Source organism: Mus caroli, chromosome 14 (genome assembly GCF_900094665.2).
Source record: "Mus caroli chromosome 14, CAROLI_EIJ_v1.1, whole genome shotgun sequence".
Taxonomy (NCBI): domain Eukaryota; kingdom Metazoa; phylum Chordata; class Mammalia; order Rodentia; family Muridae; genus Mus; species Mus caroli.
Window position 1 is genome coordinate 67,039,257 of NC_034583.1, and position 7,159 is coordinate 67,046,415.

The following is a 7,159-nucleotide window of genomic DNA, read 5'->3' on the forward strand; positions in this document are numbered from 1 at the left end:
TTCTGCTTGACTTCACACTGTTTCCTGTACTTGGCCATGGCTCAGTTTTCCAGTGTCTAGAATACTCTTGTCCCTCTGTAGCATATCCATCCTAAGATAACCATAATCTCTTTCCTGATGCTTCCTTCACCCTGCAGTCAAAGGCCAGATCCTCTGATGCCTTTAGAGTCTCCGGTACCTCTCTTCTGGTGCTCATCTCTTCTGAGCCTAGGTTTGAAATCAAAGGTCATGTCCTAATAACCATGCACTAAGCAGTGGAGGAGGAAGACAGGATTTTTGTTTGTTTGTTTGTTTGTTTGTTTATTCACAGTTCCAGGTTAGAGAAAGCCAGGGGACTAGATTGATCATTAGTTTACATAAATAAACTGAGGGTAGGAAAGGGTGTGGCTAGTCTTGGGAACAACCAGAGACAGCCAGTCTCCCTCTCAGAGAGTCCTTCACCCACTATGGACCAGTTTCTAACATCAAGAGCTCCGAGCATCACTGTCTCAGGACTCACAGGCTTCCTTCCCAGGAGGTTTTATTTTTCTCAGTTTTTGTTAAGAAAAAACTGTCGCCGGGCGTGGTGGCGCACGCCTTTAATCCCAGCACTCGGGAGGCAGAGGCAGGCGGATTTCTGAGTTCGAGGTCAGCCTGGTCTACAAAGTGAGTTCCAGGACAGCCCGGGCTATACAGAGAAACCCTGTCTCGAAAAACCAAAAAAAAAAAAAAAAAAAAAAAAAAAGAAAAAACTGTCTGTTTCATGCTAGATATTGTGACTGGAAGTTCCCATCAAAACCCATGGTGCGTGTGGGGGAACAGGAATTAATGTAAGCCAGAGAAAGTATATAGTGGTGATTTAAAGACACACACACACACACACACACACACACCTCTGAATTAAGAACGGATTTTATGGGTGTGACTTATATCACAATAAAAATAATTTGGGAAAAAATAAGCCGGAGATAATTTGTGCAGGGAAAGATGTACATTTGTATATTCTTTATTTTTGGGTGAGTCATTTAGTCAGCCAACATTGCAGTGAAGGTATCACATGCTGGTACCGATCTGAAGTGACACCAGTGGGAAACTGCAGGGACAGAGGTGGAAGAAACCCCTGGAGCAGTATTGTGGGGACAGTTCCAGGCCCAGGACGACATCCCCTGAGCACCAGCATTCTTGCATCTGCTGGCTTGCCTTCTGTGGTCAGCCCAAGTCACCCTTTGGTGGGAAGATTGTGTTTGTTATGTTTTTCAAGACAGGGTTTCTCTGTGTAACAGAGCCCTGGAACTCACTCTAGATCAGTCTGGCCTGGAACTCATCATGTATATACCAGGCTGGCCTCGGTCTCATAAAGGTGATCTGCCTGCCTCTGCCTCCTGAAGTCTGGGATCACAGGGGATTTGGGGTGGGGTGCCAACACCCCCAGCATCAATTGCTGTTTTAAGAGGATCCTAGAACCAGAACCACCTCCCAGTTTGCTGATGTTTCAGGATCTACTGGAAGCTGTACTATTTTAGGGAGTAGATGCATTTCTGTGTAGCTGTATACACATTGAAGGCCCTGTCCTAGGACAACTTGCAGGAGTCCTAGGGATTGAACTCAGATCATCAAACTTGGTGGCAAGCACCTTTACCCACTGAGCCATCTCACTGGCCCCTAGATTTCTTTCACTTTCTCTTTCTTCCTTCCTTCCTTCCTTCTTTCCTTCTTTTTTTTTTTTTTTTTTTTTTTGTTTTTTGTTTGCTTTTTGTTTGTTTGTTTGTTTTGTTTCGTTTTCCGACACAGGGTTTCTCTGTGTAGCCCTGGCTGTCCTGAAACTCACTCTGTAGACCAGGCTGGCCTCAAACTCAGAAATCTGCCTACCTCTGCCTCCCAAGTGTTGGAATTAAAGGTGTGTGCCACCACTGCCCGGCAGGCCCTAGATTTCTTCAGGGACACGGAGGAGAGAGGCTTGCTAAAAGAGAAGCAAGTGCTCAGAACAGTAGCCCAGTGGAGGTCTTAGACATGCCCACTCCGTGTCTCATCTATTCCCTAGGCATTCTAAGGGGATGTCTCTGAAGGGAGTGAGAAGGGAAAGAATCACAGATTTTTCACACACACACACACCCCCACCCGCCCCAAGGCAGTTGCTGTGTGTCCTGTGTCCGGCTTTTTCACAGTGACATCCTCTGAGTCTTACTGTGGAGACAGTGGTGACGAACTTGTAGGAACTTCTAATCCCTCGGAGCACAGGTCAGTGTGAAGGGCCACTTCCACTAGAGGCACAAAAGCAGAGTCCCAGAGCTGGAACGCTGTTGCAAGTGGCAAATGCCCAGCTCTTGTCAGAATTTTGCAGCATTGGGCAGCACACCTGAGGACCCTGCCTTGTCATCAGCGGGCTTACCAGTTCTGCTAGTCTCCCCCAGCCAATCCTGAGTCACCACCATTGCCCCTGAGACCCCTTGTGCTTTAGCTTAGCAAGTCTACCTGGCAAAGACAATGGGCCCACACCCTCTCCTGTCTCCTGTCTGGCTTCTGTGGGCCTCGGTGCTGTTTGTCAGTCTGAGGTCTAAGAAGGGGAGGTGGGTGCATAGAACCGGACAGTCGACGGTGAACGCATCAAACGCATCGGCTCATTCCTGACCGTGTAGGATAGCAAACCAGACAGTGATCAGAAGCAGGGGTAATTTTCCATTAACATCCTGATTGAGGTTAATAGATTCATGGGAGGCAGAGGGAGCAGCGCGGGGTGGGAGGTGCAGGAGGGATAATCAGAATTTGGCAACAGCTGGGCGGCGGGGTGTGAGGGAAGGCATGGTTGTTGACAGTCCCAAAATGATACGCATCCCCAGAGAGGGGGAGAAGTGGGACGGAGAGGATGAGCTCTGCTCCCTCTGACACATCAGAGGCAGGCGCTGCTGGGCTGTGTAAATGGAACAAGCTAGAGAACAGGAAATACAGGCTGGGACACCTGTGAAAGCCGACACCTACTGGCGTCCTAATTGCCAGGCGCTTCGGAAGCTTAGGGGGGTTTTCTAACTGAACAGCGTTGGCTGTTTGAGCCGTGGGCGGTGGTGGGCAGAGGCGGGCAGAATCTGCGCAGTGGCAAGTGTGAAGTTCAGAGTCGGATCTGGCCTACAGGAGCAGACGCAATCTCTTGTCCATGGGGTCTTGTACGTGGAGACTCTCAGTGGCAGACACCTAAGAGGGCACTTAATGGACACGCAGAGCTAGGATAGCCTCCGGTTCCGTCACCCTGCTGTAGATTTGACCTTGATTGTGACTGTGTAGAGGCAGGAGAGGATCCTGGGGAAGGTGTGAGTTTGTTATAATTTGTGTGAAAGTGTCATGAGCCACCAGGACTTCTGGGCTGCTTGGGGTTTTTTTTTTGTTTTGTTTTGTTTTGTTTTGTTTTGTTTTTGGATGTGGAGAAAGATGAACACTCCTCCATTGCTGGTGGGATTGCAAGCTGGTACACCCACTCTGGAAATCAGTCTGGCGGTTCCTCAGAAAATTGGCCCTAGTACTACCTGAGGACCCAGCTATACTACTCCTGGACATATATCCAGAAGATGTTCCAACTGGTAATGAGGACATATGCTCCACTATGTTCATAGCAGCATTATTTATAATAGCCAGAAGCTGGAAACAACCCAGATATCCCTCAGCAGAGGAATGGATACAGAAAATGTGNTACATTTACACAATGGAGTACTACTCAGCTATTAAAAACAATGAATTCATGAAATTCTTAGGCAAATGGATGGAACTAGAAAATATCCTGAGTGAGGTAACCCAATCACAAAAGAACACACATGGTATGCACTCACTGATAAGTGGACATTAGCCTAAAAGTTTGGAATACCCAAGATACAACTCACAGACCATATGAAGCTCAAGAAGAAGGAAGACCAAAGTGTGGATGCTTCAGTGCTTCTTAGAAGGGGGAACAAAATACTCACAGGAGGAAATATGGAGACTGAAGGAAAGGCCATCCAGAGACTGCCCAACCTGGGGATCCATCCCACATACAGTCACCAAACCTGGACACTATTGCGGATGCCTGGAAGTGCTTGCTGAAGTCTGATATAGCTGTCTCCTGAGAGGCTCTTCCAGAGCTTCACAAATACAGAGGAGGAAGTTCGCAGCCAACCATTTGACTGAGTGCAGGGGCCCCCAATGGAGGAGTTGGAGAAGGGACTGAAGGAGCTGAGGGTGGTTTGCAGCCCCATAGAGGGAGCAACAGTGTCAACAGGCCAGATCCCCCGGAGCTCCTGGGGTCTGGACCACCAACCAAAGAGTACACATGGAGGGACCCATGGTTCTAGCCACATAAGCAGCAGAGGATGGCTTTGTTGGACATCAGTGGGAGGAGTGGCCCTTGGGCCTGAGAGTGTTCAATGTCCCAGTGTAGGGAAATGCCAGGGTAGGAAGGTGGGAGTGGGTGGGTGGGTTGGGGAGCACCCTCATAGAGTCAGGATGAGGGGGATGGAATAGGTGGTGTCCAGAGGGAGACCTGGAAAGGAGATAACATTTGAAATGTAAATAAAGAAAATATCCAATACAGGGAAAAAAAATTTGTGTGAAACTGTCATGAGCCACTAGAACCTCTGAGCTGCTTGGTTTTGTTTTGTTTGTTTTGAACACGCCTTGGGCAATAAAGACACCACATTTTCCAGTCCATTCTGATCTTGCTATACTATACGTTTGACTCACTAAAGCCCCAGTGATAGTTTTGTAAGCCAGGCGCTTTGATGCTGGGACACAGGCCCTTGCATATTCATTATTTCACCTTCGCTGAACATATTGTACCCGCCAAGAGCCGTCACATATATCTCGCTGCACCTACATCTCAAATTCTACTTCTATGTCTAGAATTGACATCTTTGATACACAAGTATCCAGGGGCAAAGACACAGCTTTGCAAAGGGACACTATGGCCTTTCTAGCTACTATAAGAAAATATTGACAAATGAGACTTAAGGAAGGAGAAGGTTCCCTAGCTCTCAGCTCCAGGGTGTAGTCCAGTGGGTCCCAACCTTCCCAACACTGTGATCCATTAATATAGTTCTTTAAGTTGTGGTGACCCCCAACCAAAAAATTATTTTGCTGCTACCTTTTTTTTTTAAAGAGTCCTTTATTTTATGTATGTGAGTATATTGTCACTATCTTCAGACACACCAGAAGAGGGCATCAGATCTCATTACAGATGGTTGTGAGCCACCATGTGGTAGCTGGGAATTGAACTCAGGACCTCTGGAAGAGCAGACAGTACTCTTAACCACTGAGCCATCTCTCCAGCCCATTTTGCTGTTACTTTCTTGTTGTAATTTTTGCTACTGTTATGGATTGTAATGTAAAATATCTCACATGCAGGTTATCTTATGTGCCAACCCCAAAGGGGTTTCCACCCACAGGTTGAGAACTGCTGGTGTCGCTCATCGCAGTGGGAAAGGATGCACTCGCAGTTAGGAGGAGAGAGAGATGAGTGCAGCCGACCTCCCTTTCTCCTGTTTAGCCAGTAGGACATAAACCTACAGAATGCTACTGCCTACCTTTAGAGTGGATTTTCCCACCTCATTACACAGTTTAGAAAGTCCCTCACAGGCATGCCTAGAGGTTTGTCTTCTAGGTGACTCTAGGTCCTGTCAAGCTGTCAGCTAATGTTAGCAATGATAAGTTTTTTCTATACAGCAGCACTTTAATTAAAAATATAAAAAAATGATAGCAGGACCTGTAATGAATGAACAACTGGCACTTCTAGGTGACAGAATTATTTTATGGCCGGGGCTATTTATAGTCAATCACTTAATTACATGGGAAAAACCAGGATGTGAAACTGCATAATCAGGATCGAGATTCGTGTTACTTATTAATATATGTTTATAAGTAAGCATCACAGGATAAAAGCAGGAAGGAAAACCCACCCAAATGCTACGAATAGCTATTTGAAATTGACAGAATTACAGGAGTTATCATTTTTCCCTTACACTCATTTTACTTTTCAAACTTTGGGAAAATAAATAGATAATTATGTTCATAATCATTGTGCTTCAGTTCAAGGATCCAGAGGTCAATTTTCAACTGAACATAAGAGACATAAATCCTTCACTTGATTCGGTGTTGATGAGAGCAATCAAGTCTTGGAAAGTGAGTTTATCAAAGAAACCAGAAGACGGGAAAGAACCCTGCTCCTGGAGCCTGGGTTCAAACCCTGAGCACACCAGCACCCTGTCCAGATTTCAGCAGCCCTATAGACCATATAGAAGGCAGACCTATGGAAGGTGGGGTGGAGCCTACATGCCTTAATCTCCAAAGGTTTTCCAGTGAATGAGAAAGGAAGGCTCTCTCTGTAGTACCTGAGTTTAGGGAAGCCACCAAGAGGCGGAAAAGAGCTGAATCCAGTATGTCTTTTGTAACCAGTTAGGTTTTTACCTATTGTTGGATCTGGCTTTTATATACATATTTATTTGAATTTTTTTAGAATTCCAAAGGTTAGTTTGAAGAGGAGCTAGCACTAAGAGGATGGGCGGGTGAATGGGAAGGCAGGAACCCCAGTGTGCCCATTGCAATAACCCTGGAATATGGACTGGTTTAGTTTTTTCCAGTTCATTATTTTATTACTTTGTATATGTGTGCTCTGCGTGCGCACATATCTGTGAACCATGTGCATGCCTAGGGCCTGCAGAAGCCAAAAGAAGGCAATGGGTCCCCTGGAACTGGAGCTACAGATGGCTATGAGGCACCATGAGGGGTGCTAGGATTTGCACCTAGGTCCTTTAGGAAGAGCAGCAGTGCTCATAACCACTGAGCCATCTCTGTAGGCCTGCATCAGCATCTTCACAGTGACTATCAAGGAGACGCCACGACTGCTACTGGGTTCCTCTTTCTCCTGTCCCACCTCTTCTCTTTCTCTCTATTTTTCTCTTTGTCCCTCCCCCTTCCTTTTCACCTCCTCCCTCCTCATCTTTCTCTTCTCTCTCTTCTTTTAACCTGAAGAAACAGGGATTGAATTGGGCATGGTGGTGCACCCCTTTGATCTCAGCACCCTGGAGGCAGAGGCAGAGGGTCTATGCGATTTCAAGGTCAGTTTGCTGGTCTACATAGTGAGTTTGAGGTTAGCCAGGGCTAAGTAGGCAGAGACAAGAGGAGAAGAGAAGAGAGGAGAAGAGAAGAGAGGGGAGGGGAGGGGAGG